Source organism: Miniopterus schreibersii (genome assembly GCF_964146895.1).
Source record: "Miniopterus schreibersii genome assembly, chromosome: 9".
NCBI classification, from domain to species: domain Eukaryota; kingdom Metazoa; phylum Chordata; class Mammalia; order Chiroptera; family Miniopteridae; genus Miniopterus; species Miniopterus schreibersii.
In genome coordinates this window covers 36,697,528-36,715,182 of record NC_138118.1, presented here as the reverse complement: position 1 = coordinate 36,715,182, position 17,655 = coordinate 36,697,528, and the positions used below count along the sequence as shown (strand labels likewise).

Sequence of the window (17,655 nt, the reverse complement as noted above, 5' to 3'; positions counted from 1 at the left end):
ATGACAGTAAAATATAAAATAATTAGTGATGTACTTTCAGTAGTTATTACCTTTGTCTCTAACATTATGTATTCTGAGTTTATATAATTTAATTTCAGTAATGGCTGTGATTAAAAACTAGCTTACAAAATTCCAAAAAGTTTAACAAATCAAATTTAATGCACCATTGCCTAATCTTCACACCTAATGTTACTGTGCCTTATGCTGGAATCTCTCTACAGAAATAGAAGTGTCCTTAAAGACAGTCATTTAGAACACTGGTCACTTCCATTTTTTTTAATATAAATTCAAGAGTGGGAAAAATTTTTATATCCCCTAAAAAACCCCAAACAAAACAGGTAACTTTTCAGGACAAATTTTGTACCATTTCTGCTCTTTCTCCTTCCACTCCACAATCCCAAGTAAAACCTTTAAAACACGCTCGCGCACACACACACACACACACACACACACACACACACACCTGTTTTAGTTTAAAAGCACTCAAAAGTTTTTTGTGTTTTTTATTTTTACTTTAGAAAAATAAGAACCTTTATGCAAATAGATACAGATATTAATTTGAATATTTAAATTAAGTGTGCACAGCATTCTTGCATTTGTAATTTTCCTTTTTTTTGTCAGTTAACATTTTTTTCTTTTTTTCTTAATTTTATTTTTGTTTAAAATATTACAGATGTCCCTTTTTCTCCCAATGACCCATTCCATCCCTTCCCTTCCCCCTCCCCAGTCCCTCTCCCAACCATTGTCTATGTCCTTGGGTTGTGCATATATGCATATAAATTCTTTGGTTACTCTATCCCCTTCCACCCACCCGCCCTCCTCCACCCCTCTGACATTCTTCAGTCTGATCTATGCTTCCATGTCATTGAATCTATTCTGTTCACCAATTTATTAAGTTCTTTAGATTCTACATATAAGTGAGATCATGTGATGTTTGTCTTTCTCTGCCTGGCTTATTTCACTTAGCATAATATTCTCCAGGGCCTTCCATACTGTACCAAAGGGTACGAGATTCTTCTTCTTTACAGCTGCGTAGTATTCCATGGTGTATATGTCCCACTGCTTTGTCACCCACTCATCTACTGATGGTCACTTGGGCTGTTTCCAGATCTTAGCTATTGTAAACTGGGCTGCTATGAACATAGGGGTGCATATATCCTTTTGCATTTGTAATTTTCTACCACAAATCTTTTAAATCTTTTTCTAATGTATGATTAAATTTTAAAGGCAATTATAATTCCCCAGAGTAGTTTATTTTAGCTGTTGCCATGAAAAGATACCAGAGTAGTGAGAAGAACTGTGCAAAATCTGTGTTTGAGGTGTTAGATTAATAAATCAACAGGGTTGTTTGTTAAGTCTATGTTAGATAAATACATGTCAAAATATGAGCAGTTGAAAATATTGCAGGTTAAACTCAGAGAAGAGATATTCAAAATACTTCTAGAAATCTGGAAGTGTTTCTAGATTATTGCTCTCTTCTGATACATGATTCCTGTCTATAGCAACATAAAAACCCATGCCCTGCCAGTCGTGGCTCAGAGGTTGAACGTCGACCTAGAATCCAGGCGATCAGAGTTCGATTCCCAGCCAGGGCACATGCCTGGGTTGTGGGCTTGATCCCCAGTCTGGGGCATGCAGGAGGCAACCGATCAATGACTCTCTCATCATTGATCTTTCTATCTCTCTCTCCCCTCTCCTTTCCTCTCTCTGAAATCAATAAAGATATATTAATAAATAAACAACAAACAAACAAACAAAAAACCCTAGAGAAAGTGGCATTAGGGAAACCACTTGTCAATGAATCAAACTGAAAAGTTAATTTCATACTTTATTCTGAAATGTTTTACAAAACCTATCCAGCAGATTTTGTAATTTCATTAATACTCACTGTACTCAAATTCTGAATACATTCTTAGAGAACAGAGAAGATGCCTCCTGTCTCTTTCTCACCCCTAGTTTGACATAATATTTTTCTAGTCTTGATGGAAAAAGAAGGATGTGTGGGAAGGAGGGAATCTGTCCTTCCTTGATGTTTTTCCAGAATATTTTGTTTACTTCTAAGTTTCCTAAATTCTCCTGAGCTGAGGTTTTCTCAACCTTAACAATAGTGACCTTTCAGGCCAAATACCTCTTTGTAGTAAGGGGATGTCCTGTGCATTGTAGGATGTTCAGCAGCATCATTGACCTTTACCCATTAGATGATTGTAGCACCCCCTTGATTCCCCCAGTTGTGACAACCAATGTCCTGCTTCCACTCCAGTTGAAAATCACTGCCCTAAGGGCTTGGGCATGAGCACCAAGGCCTTGGGAGAACTCTGTCCTATCACATCCATCCTCTGAGGCAGTAAGCTTAGAACCAACCATCTCCATCAAATGAGGGAAGTCAAAGAGACTTAAAATAAAAGAGGATTGCAGATTGATATTTCTAATATTTTTATTGTGCCATGTTTCATAATTCTATTTAGGTCAAATCAAAATTACTAACATTTGACCATTTTGACCCCCAAAATGGCAGTTTTACATGGTGAAACTGACATTTTGTAAAAGCACACAAAAATGTCTATCCTGGGCTTCAGGTCAAGATGGTGGCATCGGTAAATGCAGTACATGTCACCTCCATCAGCCACATCAAAATTACAATTGAAATTCAGAACAAACATCATTCAAAATCACCTGAAATCTAGCTGAACAGAAGTCCTACAACTAGGGAATTAAGAAGCACATTAAGACCAGCAGGAGGGGGCAGAGATGCTGAACAGAATCACGGAACCAGCTGGTCTTACACCCACATGGGGTAGTTTAAAATCAAGAGGGATATCTTGACTGTGGAGGTTTTCTTGAGAAGCAAGGGGTCCCAGCCCCATATCAGGCTTCCCAGCCCAGGGTTCCAGTGCCTGGAAGAAGAGTCCACATAACTTCTGGCTGTAAAAACTAGCAGGGATTGTGGCTCAGTGACGAGGACTGAGGCTGCTGGCCCCAGGCAGTTCCTCTTAAAGGGCTGGCACACGGACTTGCTTGGACTTGCTCCAGCATTGAGTCAGCAGCTTGAAAATAACCTGAGACATTCGGGGAGGAACTAACTTGCCTGGAATAAGGGCACGAGCTGGAGAGGCAGCTTTCTCCCAGACTGAAGTGCTGGCAGAGACCGTTGTTCCTTTGACCAGCCCACCCCTCCACAGAGCCAGCAGGAAGATGCTATATCTGAATTTGTATCAACCTGGCTCACACTTTTCACCCCACCCTGGTGATTCCCAGAGACCCTGCCCCTCCCTACTTGCAGGGTCATACAAGCCTTTTCCAGTGCTTTTTTTCCTAAAACTGGCTTCTTTTGTTCATGCTTCAGACTTACTTAAAATTTCTCAAACAAGCAACAGCTAACCTCAGCATGCTCCAAATCTCTTGATAAGTGGTCCCAGGCCTGGCACTAGTGGCAGCCTGCCTTGGTTCAGAGCTTGGACTTTCCTGGGCACCTACAAGCCCAATACAAGTGGCAGCCATATACAGATAGCTATGTAGCTCTTGCTGAGTGGCCCCTGACAAAGCATAGGCAGTGGCTGACTGCACCTCCCAGGAGGTGCCAGAGACAGTCCACCTAGTAGTCAGCATCTACTATGCCAAATTAAAACCTCACCACATACAAGAGTGATGCACTCAAGGGTCAGATTTGGTGAGCACCAAATCCCCACTGAAACAAATTCTGCTTCATAAGGTCGGCTTCTGCACAGCAGCTTTTCCAGTGTAGTTGCAGCTGGTCCTCACAGTCAATTGGCTCAGGGGTCAGTTCTTCCCAGTGATGCCAACAGCAATCAAGGCTCAACTAAAATAGGACAGTGTATACAACCCACACATGGGAGCACCTAGAGTGCCCAGCTCATGTGACTGGGGAGGCTGACCCACTGGGCCTTACAAGACATCTACTGCACAAGGTCACTCTAACAATTTCAGGAAAGCAGCTCTACCTAATAAGTAGAAACAAACACAGGGAAGCAGCCAAAATAGGGAGATAAAGAAACATGTCACAAATGAAAGAACAGAAGAAATCTCCAGAAAAAAACCTGAATGAAATGGAAGGAAGCAAACTACTAGATACAGAGTTCAAAACAATGGTTATAAGGATATTCAAGGAACTTAATGAGAATTTCAAGAAAGTTAGAAGAATTTCAAGGAAATTAGTGAGAATACCAACAATATAAAAAAAAGGACCAGTCAGAAATGAAAGCTACACTAACTGAAATGAAGAATAATTTACAGGGAATCAACAGTAGAGTAGAGGACGGTGAGAATCAAATCAGCAATTTGGAATATGAGGAAGCAAAAAATACCCAATCAGAAGAGCAAAAAGAAAAAATAATCCAAAAATATGAAGGTTGTGTAAGGAGTCCCTGGGACAACTTCAAACATACTAACATTTGCATCATGGGGGTGCTGGAAGGAGATGAGAGGGAACAAGAAATTGAAAGCCTATTTGAAAAAATAATGACAGAAAACTTCTCTTACCTGGGGAAAGATATAGACATACAAGTCCTAAACAAGATGAACCCAAAGAGGCCCACACCAAGACACATCATAATTAAAATGCCAAAGGTTAAAGACAAAGAGAGAGTCTTAAAAGCAGCAAGAGAAAAGCAGTTAGTTACCTACAAGGGAGCTCCCATACAACTGTCAGTTGCTTTCTCAACAGAAACTTTATAAGCCAGAAGGGAGTGGCAAGAAATATTCAAAGTGGTGAAAAGCAAAGATATACAACCAAGACTACTCTACCCAGCAAAGGTTAGATTGAGTTTCACAGACAAGAAAAACTAAAGGAGTTCATCACCACCAAACCACTGTTACATGAAATGTTGAAGGGTCTTCTTTAAGATGAAGCTAGTGAACAAAATAAATTGATGAACAAAATAGAGACGTTGAAGCGTGCAATAGACAGTTGTATTTCAGATGGAAAGGGGAGGGTTGGAGAGTGGGAAGAAATTAACCAAAGAACTTATATGCATATATACATAACCCATGGACACAGACAATAATGCAGTGAAGGCAATGGAGGGCGCAGAGCAGCATGGATGGAGGCAATGGGGTAAAAAGAGGGGACATCTGTAATACTTTCAACAATAAATTTTAAAAAATATGTCTATCCTGCCTCCTTTACAAACTAGCCCAGGGGGCTGAATAATATAAAAGATCATCGCACTAAATAAAGTCTTTAAAAATGAGAAGTTACAAAAATGGAATAGTTACTAATATCCAACTAAATTCAACGAGTGCATATTTGGAAAGATCAATATACTCCTCCCCACTTTTATTTTTTTTTTAATCCTCACCCAAGAATATGCTTAAAGAGAGGAAGGGAGAGAGAAAGAGACAGAGAGAAACATTGATGTGAGAGAGAAACATGAATCCATATGCCCCCATACTGGGGATCGAACCCACAACCCAGGTATGTGCATTGTCCAGGAATCAGTGGTGCATGGGACAATACTCCAACAAACTAAACCTCCCCAGCCAGGCTCTCTTGTAAGATAGATCCTGTGTGCACAGTGAGGGCAACAAGATTATTGGTGGGAACAGAATGCAAAGAAACTGTGGCCACATCCCAGGCATAGCCTTGGAGAAGGTAGGTGGCAAGACTACAGAGAAGCTTTTGTGAGTTCCACTAGTGTTTGCAATAAACTGTGCAAAGCTTTGTCATTGGTATTTCTACAAGGTTGTCAGCCAAATGTCTGCAACAGGCCATCCTATCCCTGTGGTCCGGCCACCTCCCACAGACTCCGCTATGGTAGCAGAGCACAGGGCCCTTTCTCAAGACCTCTCAGCAGTCTTGCCACACTCTGATTACAGGGGTAAATCAAGGGGGCAATGTATGTGGTGCCCCCCACCATCAGTGCTGCCAGCCTCACAGTGCTGGCTGTTCACTGCCAAAGGGAAGCTTACTGCAGAGGCCACTGAGGGCTAGAATGGATCCCCTGCCCTGCTTGCCACTGGACCCTAGCTAACACCGTTGGGAGGAAAGGTGCTTTATAAATAAGCACCTTTCCAGAAGGAGCATCTTTTACTTATCTGTACAAAGTGCTAGCAATGTCCCTCTTTCTTACCCCCATTGACCTAAAGTCTCAGAAGACTCTGGAACATAAGCACATTCCTGAAATAAAAGGATGAGTAAATCTAGATGAATTGTATTTCCACCAGAACACTAGGTGTACAAAAGAGAAATTGAGTTGAATTGTCAAAAAATAAAGCTGTAGTACTTAAACTTAAGGTTTTGTGGCCTCAGACTTCTGTTCACTATAAATACTGGAGCCAAAGGGAATTTTAATTGACTCCCACCCCCTCATTTTACACAAGAGGAAACTTGAAATTGGGAGACAAAAACTAACTTTCCCAGGATAGCAACAGGATTGGGCATATTGACTTACAAGCCAAAGACTTTTCCTCTGGTCGAGGCTTTTTGTCTTTATTTGAAAACCCAGTATGTAATTGTGTTATCATAGTTTGAAATGTTTTTTCATCTCTAATAACCTGATCACAATGCAAATCTCCCAGAGAGGAGTTTGGTCTGAAGCATATAGAAGCTTTGAATTGAGTTTAGTGGAAATGACATAACAGTAAGGTGCTCATGTAGAGATTTCTGACAGTGGTGCCTGGCAAAGGGTGCTGGTGGCAGGAGGAAAGGAAAAGAAGACTGCTGAGAGAGGAGAGAGGACACTGAAGCCCTGTTCCAACTACAGGAGCTAGGAAACCTTTAGCTCCTACAGAGCTGAGATCCTGTTGCCTGGTTGATCATAGTATCCTCAGGGTAAGGAGTGGCTGAAGATTAACAACACAGTAAGAAGACAGCAAAATTACTGAGGGTATCTGAATAAAAGAGGTATAACATGTGCCTAGAAAAACTAACTCTTTCCAGTTATTTTATAGGCTTAATGCAATTGCAATCAAGATCTCAGCCCTGGTCAAGTACCTCAGTTGGTTAGAGTGTCGACCCGACACAGCAAGGTTGTATCTGGTCAAAGCACATACAAGAATCAACCAATGAATGGATAAATAAGTGAAACAACAAATTCTCTCTCTCTCTCTCAAATCAATAAATAAAAATAAAGTCTCATTAGGATTTTTTTCATGAAACTTGTAAAATTATTCTAAATTATCCTCAAATTTGCCTGGAAGATTTCACAGGTGTGAGTCATTAAAACAGTGAAAGAAAAAACTGCAGAGGGTCTTATTCTAAGAGCTACAAAACATATTATAAAGATAAAATTAAAATACTACTTACTCATGTGGAAACTGGAAAATTATTAAAAAAGAGTAGCCAGCCCCAAACAGACTATATAAACACAAAAACACACATATTATGTACAGATTGTAAAAAGCTCATTTAATGAACTTTGCATAATCCAACATGCTTCATTCCCTCTAAAAACAAAATGACCAATGCCTAGAACCTGGAGCACCCAGGAATTGAAATTATATGTGTATATATATATATATATATAATATACGTATATATGTGTAGTATATATATAAATTATGTTGCCACTGGTAGTTATTTGCCTCCCAAGTTAATGATCTCATTCTATAACCTATTTATGCAGAAGATTTGTGTATTGTAATTACTTTATTTCATTATTGTGCAGAACCAATGAAGTGTGGGTGTGAAAGAGGAACTGTCTTTGTACTGAAAACTATGTTGAATGATATAGAAAGATAGAGAAAACCAAGCCACTAAAATAAAAATCATAAACATACAAAGATCCTAATCTTACTTTGTTTTTGTAAATTATCTGTCCACTTAATATAACTAAATCCAGAAAATATAAATGGTGTAATATCATAGTTTGCACAGGAAAGGGGATGGAGAACTCCAATCAATGGACATCTACTCAAAAAGGCCCTGGAACCGTATTAGGAGATTGACAAATAAATGAATATACTGAAATATTTAAAGAGGGTAAAAAACACTTTTTATTATCCTTTGCTATAATCAGTTTTCCTGATTTACCAATTAACTTGTGTTAATACATTCAGATAAATGGATTTCTCTAAAACACATATATATTTCTTGTACAATAGATTAAACATCAAAAAGTGAGAAAAAGATGAATTATTCACTAAATTATTGAGGGGAATATAGCTATTTGAAAAAAAAATTTTAAATATCAGTTAGACTTTATGAAAAACTCAATTCCCCATCAATTTAATAAAATAAATATAAAACAAATATAAAAACAAAAATTATAATTAGATAACAAATAACAGAATATCAAAATAAAGTTTTTCATTATATAAAAGCACAGAGTAAAAATTATTAGAATTTCCAACATCCTAGTAAGACTGAATAAACAAAATTAAGTAATAAAATTTAAAAATAGATAGATAAATAAAAATTCTTATTATTTCTTCTACTTATTTTGCATTTAATTTGCTCTTTTTTTATTTTCTATGTGGACTTTTACATATTGTTTAAACTTCCTTATTTTAAAAGTATGGCATCTAACATAAGGAAAATACAGTTAAAATGTATATTAATTAATGATTTCATTAAATGAAAGCACATTCATGAAAACAAGAGTCATGAAAATAGTTACAAGAGAACTTGAGAGATCACTGACCTCAACAAAGCTAATGAAGATGGTTTTATATAATGAGAATACTAAGGACTTTTTTGAGTGTGTATGTGTGATGTACTATGCTTGATTTTTGAGTTATGCCCAGGAGATTTAACCATTTTCATATAGAAGGAGGTTAAATAAGTAGCTCACTCACATGGTTAGTTCTTAAGCAGAGGCACTAGGCCATGTGCCTCCAGAGTACATTCCCTTTGCTACTGTGATGTTTTTCTGCCTCCTGAAGCATCACAGAAAAGGCAGTGGATTGGAAATCAGACTACTATTCTTATGTTAGCTCTAGAATGACCTTGTGAGTGGCTTCACTTAATTCAAGTGCCAGACCAAAACTAATGTTTAGTCTAATCCCTTCTCTTACAATAAAGACCAACAGCCACACTGTTGATGCTATTTCCCAAAGTACAATGCGGAGATGGGGAGGAGACCCAAACCGTCTCACACTTTCTATCAGTTGTCTACTCCTTTTTGATTATCCTTTGGACTACCTTTCCACCCAGTGTTCCAGAGTGCAGAAGCTCACTCTGAGCCACATAAATGAAGTTTTGAAGTTAAAATAGCACAGGGTCTTGTCAGAGTTTCCTCCATCTTAGGGCCAAGTTACCTTTTTTGAATGGATCTTGGATCTAGGAGCAAGTTCATCTTTTTTCTACGTGCTCTGAGATCAACATTTCCAAACATTCTCTCTGGTGAATACTCTCTCAGCCTAAAACTCCAGTTCTCCACCTTTCAGTATGGATTTTCCTGAGTCATTCTCCAGAGACCTGTCTTCCCAGCAGGAGATGAAGCACAACCAATATGTCTCCTTGATGCTAATCAAGGTCAAATTTTATTTTTTAAAAATTTTTATATCTTTTGTATTTTTAATGACTGAAGCAAAAATGATCTAAAACTGCAGCTTTTGGCCCTGCCAAGCATGGCTCAGCAGTTGAGCATTGACCTAGAATCCAGGAGATTGCAGTTCCTTTCCTGGTCAGGACACATGCCCAGGAGAGGGCTCAATCCCCAGTCGGGGGCATGCAGGGGACAGCTGATCAATGATGACTCTCTCATCACTGATGTTTCTATCTCTCTCTCTCCCTCTCCCTTCCTCTCTCTGAAATCAATAAAGATATATTTTTCAAAACTTTTTAAAAAATTAATAAATAAATAAAACCCCAACTTCTGGAAGAACTATTTGTTCTTGCCGGTCTTGTATCTCTCTTCGAACTTGACCTTGGCTTCCCCTCGGGACTTGTGTTTCTGAGCAGGGTCTCTGAAGATGTCCTTGTTGATGACAGTTTTGTCCAAGGAGATATCCACAGAGTACTTCCTGGGCATGAGGTGATTGTAGTTATAAACTTTCACAAAAGACTTGATCTTTGATATCTTGGCAATTTTCTTCTTGCCCAGGGCAGCTGTCACATTGTGGGAATAGTGGTCAATTCCAGCCACCAAAGCATGGCTGTAGAGGCTATCTGAGGTGCCATCCTAAATGTTCTTCATGGTGACTGCTTTGCATCCGGAGTAGTGTCTGGCCAGGACCAGCAGCACCTTCTGGGGTTTCATAAACTTGCCCATTTTGAAGGTAACCACTCAGGCCTAGAGCAGAAAGGAAAGAACTGCATTTCCCTCAAATTTTAAAATGAAACAAAATCTCAAATCATGAATCACTGATAAGAAAAGCAGATAGAACTTGATATTGCTCTTGGCATTTTCCTTATTGTGTATGTGCAGAGAAGTGGGGTTTTTGTGATAAAGGAAAGGGTTTATTTTAATGTGTTCTGTAATCGCCTGATGATTAAACAACAATGTAAATACATTATCTCCTTTGTTAAAGAGTCAAACATTTTAACTGATTACTCACCCTCAGGGAGGGTTTCCTACATTGACATTTTCCTGAAGTGCTGCTAGTTTGGGAATAGTAGCATATTTTAAGCTCCTGGTGCTACAAGATAAATAGGTTCATTGGCCCAGTGGTCTGGTTATGTAATAAATCTGTTAGAAATTGTGCATTTGGTCATACTCCCTCCCTTTGGGGTATATAATGTAACATCAACCTAGTACAGTAGCTGTTTGCAGAAATAAGGTGAAGAAGCGATAAAAAGTGATTTGTAACTTTATTACCAAAGCAGCTAATAATGACAGAGTCCAATGGGGAAACTGGGAGGGATAGTGGTAAGGGCAGGGTAAAACAAAATAAATGTGAGGCCTGACATATATATTTATGAAATATGGAGATTTGTAATGTTGAACCTGACAATGGACATTAATAACAAAAGTAATTAGTTGTGGGCAGTAAGAATTTCCTAAATGGCACCTCAAGTTAAGAAAACTAAGAAGAGGGCATTTAAAAAGTACTAAAGAGAAAGGGAGTTGGATGTGTGGTAGACAGGAGGAGATTTGATTTTAAGTGGTGAACACAAAATGCAATATACAGATGATGTATTATAGAATTGTATACTTGAAACCTATATAATTTTATTAACCAATGTCACCCAAATAAATTTAATTTAATTAAAATTATATTTGAATTTATGTTCTTTTTAAAACAATATTTGGAATAAACATTTGGACCTAAAAAAGAGTCCTAATGATTGTGCAGGTTTCTCCTTCCCTTGTTACTTAATAGAATCTTTATTTTAAATGACAGAAAAATGGTCTACCAGGATTGGAGATTAATTGTGATCTTTCTGCAGCTTGGATGCCAGTGGCAAAGCAGCCTTAAACAGAGGTTAACTGCTGTGGGCCCTATTGCTCACTGCATGTAAAAGCAGCAGGAATTGTACACAGGTTATACTTATTTTCTTTGCCAAAACTCACATTCATGTTTATGAATTTTAGGCTCAGTTTTCTTATGTGGAAGGGTAATAGAGCCCACTTAAACCTATTTGCCTACAAACACGTTTTTCTTCTTACTATTCTCTCACCTTTCTACTTTCAACAGTTTTCTCCTCTAGGTTTTCCTTCACATTGCCAACATGGATACAGATTGGATCTCAAAGATGGGAGGCACTCCCTTGGGAAACGAGAAGGAAATGATAACTTCGACAAATTAAATGTACAGTGCTGAAGGTCAGGTCCAAGGGTCCATAAGGCCACAACTATTTTCAAAATAACAGCAAAGTATAGTTTGTAGAATAAGTGGTGGGTAAGAATGTTGCCACCATAGCATGAATTAATGTACTGGCACCAAAATATACTCTTCACCACCACACACAATACAAAAAAATACCAATTTAAAATGTCCTTGATGATGTATTAAAAATTAATTTACATACCTTAATATTTGAATACTTTTAAAAAAGATTCTGTGTGATAAAATGGGAAGTATGCATAAAACCCTTTGTTGCATACAGAGGTACAGTGATTGTCTTGAGGAAAAGGACTTGTGTGAATGGGTTGCTGGATGAATCAGCTCCCTTTTTTCATGAAACACCATTTTATTTAAAAGAACACCTGAAAGAGAAACATTTGTTATTCAGACTTGGGTATGTAGTAGACAAGTTCCTGAAAATAAACTTGTCACTTCAAGGAAAACAACCTCCAATACTTGGTTATGACAGAATTTGAGCTTTCAACCAAAAATTAGAATTTTGGAAGCTAGGTAGCTTCCCAGTGCTTAAGGATTTTCAGGTGATGTTTCTCTGCATGAAGCTGAATTTTCTTTATATACTTCAACCAAAACAACATATCCTAACAGACTGAATAGAGAAGCAGATATAAGATTCCAGCTGTTTTCTATTAAGCCAGACACAAGAAGTTTGCAAAAACATAAAACAATGTTTCTCTTCTCACTATGCTTTTTGTTTCAGTAAGTACAATTATTTTTCATAATATATTATTTTTATCATGATATGGCTTCTCATTGTTATATTAGCTGAATTAATTAATAAATATTTTTCAGTGTCTCATTTTAAATCATTAATTTGGTGCATATTGATAAATATTGCCCACATAATACTGTAAAGGAGAACTGGGACCAAAATTTTGAGAACCATTGAATTAGATTAATAAAAAATGAAAATCAAGCCTTGATTTGTTGTTATTTTTACTTTTTATCACCTGAATAAAATGTTTAGGTGAACCTAATTTTCAAGTTTTATACTTTTAATAATAAATAATAATAAAAATAATAACTGTTCAAAGGACACTTATTTTGTGCCAGCTCTTAGTGAACAACTTGGTTTACATTTATGGTATATAACTCCTATAGACTGAATGTTTGTTCCCTGCCCTCAATTTCATATGTTAAATCTTAACCCCTAATGTAAGGGCATTAGGAGATGGAGCCTTTGGAAGGTGATTAGGCCATGAGGGTGGAGTCCTCATGAATGGAATTAGTGTCCTTATAAAACAGGCCCCAGAGAGTTCCCTCACCCCTTTCCTTCACATTAAGACACAGTAAGAAGACAGTCATCTATGAACCCAGAAGCAGGTTTCAGCAGACACCAAATCTGTTGGTGCTTTGATCTTAGACTTCCCATTCTCCAGGACTGTGAAAAACAAATGTCTGCTGTTTATAAGCAAAGCCTATGATATTTTTGTTATAGTAGCCTGAATGCACTAAGTCAATGATGCTCACAACTTTTATTCTATGCCCATTGTACAACTAATAGACCTGTGGCTTAAGGAGTATAAATCACTTGAGCAGGTTCATAGCTGGCTGGTGGCACCACCAGTTCTGAAAACAGCAGGCCTAGTTGGCACTAAGGACTCTATCATAAACTAGTAAGACCCATGGACAGCCTCCCAATGGCTGACACACTGGCATTTACCATGTTCCAGTACTGTGCTAAGAGCTAACTGCACTTTATCTCATTTAATACTAATTTTAGAGAATGAGGTAGTTATTTTCATCACCTTTTTCAAATCAGGAAACTAAAGCTGTGAAGGGTTAAGTGACTTAGCCTCAAAGAACATAACAAAGGGAGGAGCAATAATTTGGATTTTTTGTTTTTTTGTACTACAAATACAATACAAAGATTTGAGTTCATATTACTGCTCAGTTTGTGGTACACTAAATATCAGTTTAACAAGAACATTTCTTGTGTTTTACTTCATTATTTTCTCAACATTTCCTTATACTCCACTGCCATTAATCTCTAGATAAAGTCATCATTTTAATGTGCTTCATATAGCTCCTTGGATATGCATATTTCCTCAAAAAATAGTTTTCTAATGTATGTTTTTAATTTGTCTAAATGCTATCATGATAGATATAATTATATTTTTTACTTTATTAATCCCACATTGTTTTCATGATCATGGGGCTATAGATAATTTATTGCTCCTGATTGCTGTATAGTATCCCATCTTATTTGTCAACTGCTCTTTACCAGGTATCCCTAGATTTCTCCAAATCACTGCTCTTACATCACAACAACCCTGTATATAACATATTATAGCCACAGTTTTTTGAAGATCTATTATTAGGAAAAGATTTTTGAATCACAAGATACAACATTATCAATATTACTGAGAGTTTTCCAGAATGGCTATAAAAATATGAACTCCCACCAGTAGAGCATGATTAACATTTTCCTCATTTCTGCACAACACTTGGTATCATAAACTTTCTAATTTTTTCCACTGTGATGGATGTAAGGTTTTAATTGTGCTTTGCTAATTATTATTGATAATAAGCATATATTCATCCACTTGCTAGCCACTTGGATTTCTTCTTCTTTGTATTGCTTATATTTAAATTGTAGCCATTTCTCTATGAAGTTTGTTTTTTTCTTGTTGATTTTCAAGTGTTACTTTTATATTGCATTATTAATATTTTATTTATATTAAACATTTTCTCCTAGTCTGTTATCCATTTGCTACCTTTGTCTAAGATTCCTTCCTTAAAAAATAATCTTTACTTTAAATGTATTAGAATTCAACAATTTTTTATGATAAACATTTCATGATTTTGGGATCTGGGTTATAAATTTTCACCCAAAAGACATAAAGATATTTGTATGCATTTTCTTCTACTGTTTTGTATTTTGCCTTTCACATTTAATCACCTGGATTTCACTATGTGATGAATTCTATTTTTCTTCATATAGTGAGCCAGTTTTCCTAAGAATTTTCACTAAGTAAGTAATATTTTATTTCCTGACGTGTGGTATCACTTTTGTGCCAGTTCCCATATATAATAGGTCCTCTATTTTATTTCACTGGTTCTTTTTATTCTTATGCCAATAACACATCATTTGTAATCAATTTTTATTTTTAGTAGTTCTTAATAACACCATCTCGAAACCCTGGGACCATTTTGCTTTTCCTTTTCAAAATGTAGATAATACAACCAGCACACTTATTTTTACATCAACTTTGAAATCTCTTTTCCAAGTTCCTTAAACAAAGTCTGCTTGAATTTTGCCTAGAATTGCTTTGAATGTACAGATTAATTTGAGAAGAATTGATATCAATACATGTTAAATTGTCCTATCCATGGAAAGAGTCATTAGTTTCTATTTACTCAAGCCTTCTTTTGGGTCTTTTAATAAGGTGTTACATTTTTCCTCCTTTTTAAAAAATTTCTCCCACACTTTGTTAGGAGTCTAATTCCTGGGTGTCTTATAGTTGCTGTTATTTTTGTAAAGCAAATACTATTTTCTGTCAGGTTGTCTACTCAATTATTATTAGTATAAAAATGGGTTATTATTTTTTATAAGATGACCTTATATTTGGTGACTTGATTTACATTCATAATATTCAATAAGTGTTCTAATTCTGCTAGGGTTCTATTTAAATAATTATAAGAAAAGATTCCTGTCTCTTTCTTCTCAAACCTTAAGCCTCTTACTTTTTTTTCATGTCTTATTGTTTTGGTCAGAACCTTCAGGAAGTGGTTCCCTACATTAACAAAATATATCTAATATTTATGAATTAAAACTGATGCTTATTATAGCTTTTTGAAACAGATTTTATCAGATGTAAAAATATACTTTCAGTCATTTTTTGAGAATTTTATCATAAAAAGGCACTGAAAGTTAGTATTTTTTTCTATAATTATTCACATAATACAGTGATATTTTTTAATTGGCTGCTTTTTCTATCTTCAATGAAATAAATTAAATTGATAGATTTTCTGGTATTAAGCTATTTCAAATTATTGTGATAAACCTTTCTTTTTAAATTAATGAACTTTATTATTTTTTTATTAAATGCATTGGGGTCACATGATCAATATGAATATATAGGTTTCAGGTGTAAATTTCTATGTTGCAAGATCTTCATATTGCTCTGTGTGCCTACCACCCAAAGTCATATTTTCTCCCATCACCATTTATTAAGACCTCCTTCAACCCTCAACCCCTTCCCTCTGGCAACCACCACACTGCTATTTGTGTCCACAAGTTTCAAATTTATATCCCACATATGAGTGAAATCATATGGTTTTAGCTTTTTCTGACTGACTTATTTCATTTAGCATAATATTCTCAAGGTCCATCCATGTTGTTGCAAATGGCAGTATTTCATCCTTTCTTATGGCTGAGTAGTATTCTATTGTGTACATGTACCACATCTTCTTTATCCAGTCCTCTACCATGGGACAGTTTGGTTGTCTCCATGTCTTAACCACCGTGAATAATGCTGCAATGAACATAGGGGTTCATATATCTTTGTGAATACATGTTTTTGAGTTATGGGGGTATATATACAGGAGAGAGGTTGCTGAGTCATATGGTAACTCAATTCTTAATTTTTTGAGGAATCACCAGACTGTAGTGGTTGTACCAGTCTACATTCCCACCAGCAACGAATGAGGATTTCCTTTTCTCCCAAAACTCTCCAATACTTGCTATTGCTTGTCTTGTTGATAATAGCCACTCTAACAGGTGTGAGGTGGTATCTCATTGTAGTTTGGATTTGTTTTTCCCTTGTGGCTAGTGAGGGTGAGCATATTTTCATATATCTATTGGCTGTTTGTATGTCTTCTTGGAAGAGGTGTCTGTTCAGATCCTCTGCCCACTTTTTGATTGGGTTGTTTGTTTGGTGTTAAGTTTTATGAGTTCTTTATATATTTTGGAAATTAAACCTTTGTCAGAGCTACTGTTTGCAATTATCATATCCTATCTGGTTGGCTGCTTCTTTGTTTTGTTGTCGGGGTTTTTTGCTGTGAAGAAGCTTTTTAGTTTGATATAGTCCCATTCTTTATTTTTGCCTTTACTTCCCTTGACTTTGGGGTCATGTTCATAAAATAGTCTCTACGACCAAAGTGCATAAGTTTGGTGTCTATGTTTTCTTCCATGTAACTTATTGTTTTGGGTCTCATAGTTAGGTTTATGATCTATTTTGAGTTAATTTTTGTACATGAGGATAAACTGTAAACCAGATTCATTCTTTTGCATGTGGCTTTCCAGTTTCGCCTGCACCATTTATTGAAGAGGCTATTTTTACTCCATTGTGTGTTTCTGGCTCCTTTGTCAAAAACTGCCCATATGCATGTGGTTTTACATCTGGGCTCTCTGTTCTGTTCCACTGATATGTGTATTTATTTCCATGCCAGTACCATGTTCTTTGGATTATCATAGCTCTGTAGTATAATTTGAAGTAAGGTAGCATGATACCTCCAGCTTCATTCTTTTTTTCTCAAGATTTCTTTGGCCATTCAGAGTCTTTTGCAGTTCCATACAAATTTTATTATTTTTCATTCTATTTCTTTAAAAAATGACATTGAGATTTTGATGGGGATTGCATTAAAATCTGTATATTGCTTTGGGTAATATGGCCACTTTAACTATGTTAATTCTTCAAATCTATGAACACGGGATATTTTTCCATTATGTTGTGTCTTTTTCAATTTGTTTTAATAATGCTTTGTAATTTTCAGCATATAAGATTTTCACGTTCTTTGTTAACTTTATTAGTAGGTATTTTTCTTTTGGTTGCAGTTGCAAAAGGAATTATTTTTTTCATTTCTTTTCCTGAAGTTTTGTTGTTAGTATACAGGAAAGCAATGGATTTTTGTACATTGATTTTGTATCCTGCAAACTTACGGTATTTGTTTATTGTTTCTAATAGTTTTTTGGTGGAACCTTTAGGGTTTTCTATAAAGAAAATCATG

General features: G+C 36.3%; 1 pseudogene across 1 annotated transcript in view; it reads right to left on the bottom strand.

Annotated features, from left to right (window-relative positions):
• LOC308562077 (large ribosomal subunit protein eL27 pseudogene) overlaps positions 1-10,169 on the bottom strand; it is a 71,749-nt pseudogene extending 61,580 nt beyond the window's left edge. The window contains exon 1 of the transcript in view: positions 9,766-10,169. The product of the transcript in view is annotated as a large ribosomal subunit protein eL27 pseudogene (transcript). The remainder of the gene's footprint in view (positions 1-9,765) is intronic.
• Positions 10,170-17,655: the final 7,486 nt, after the last annotated feature.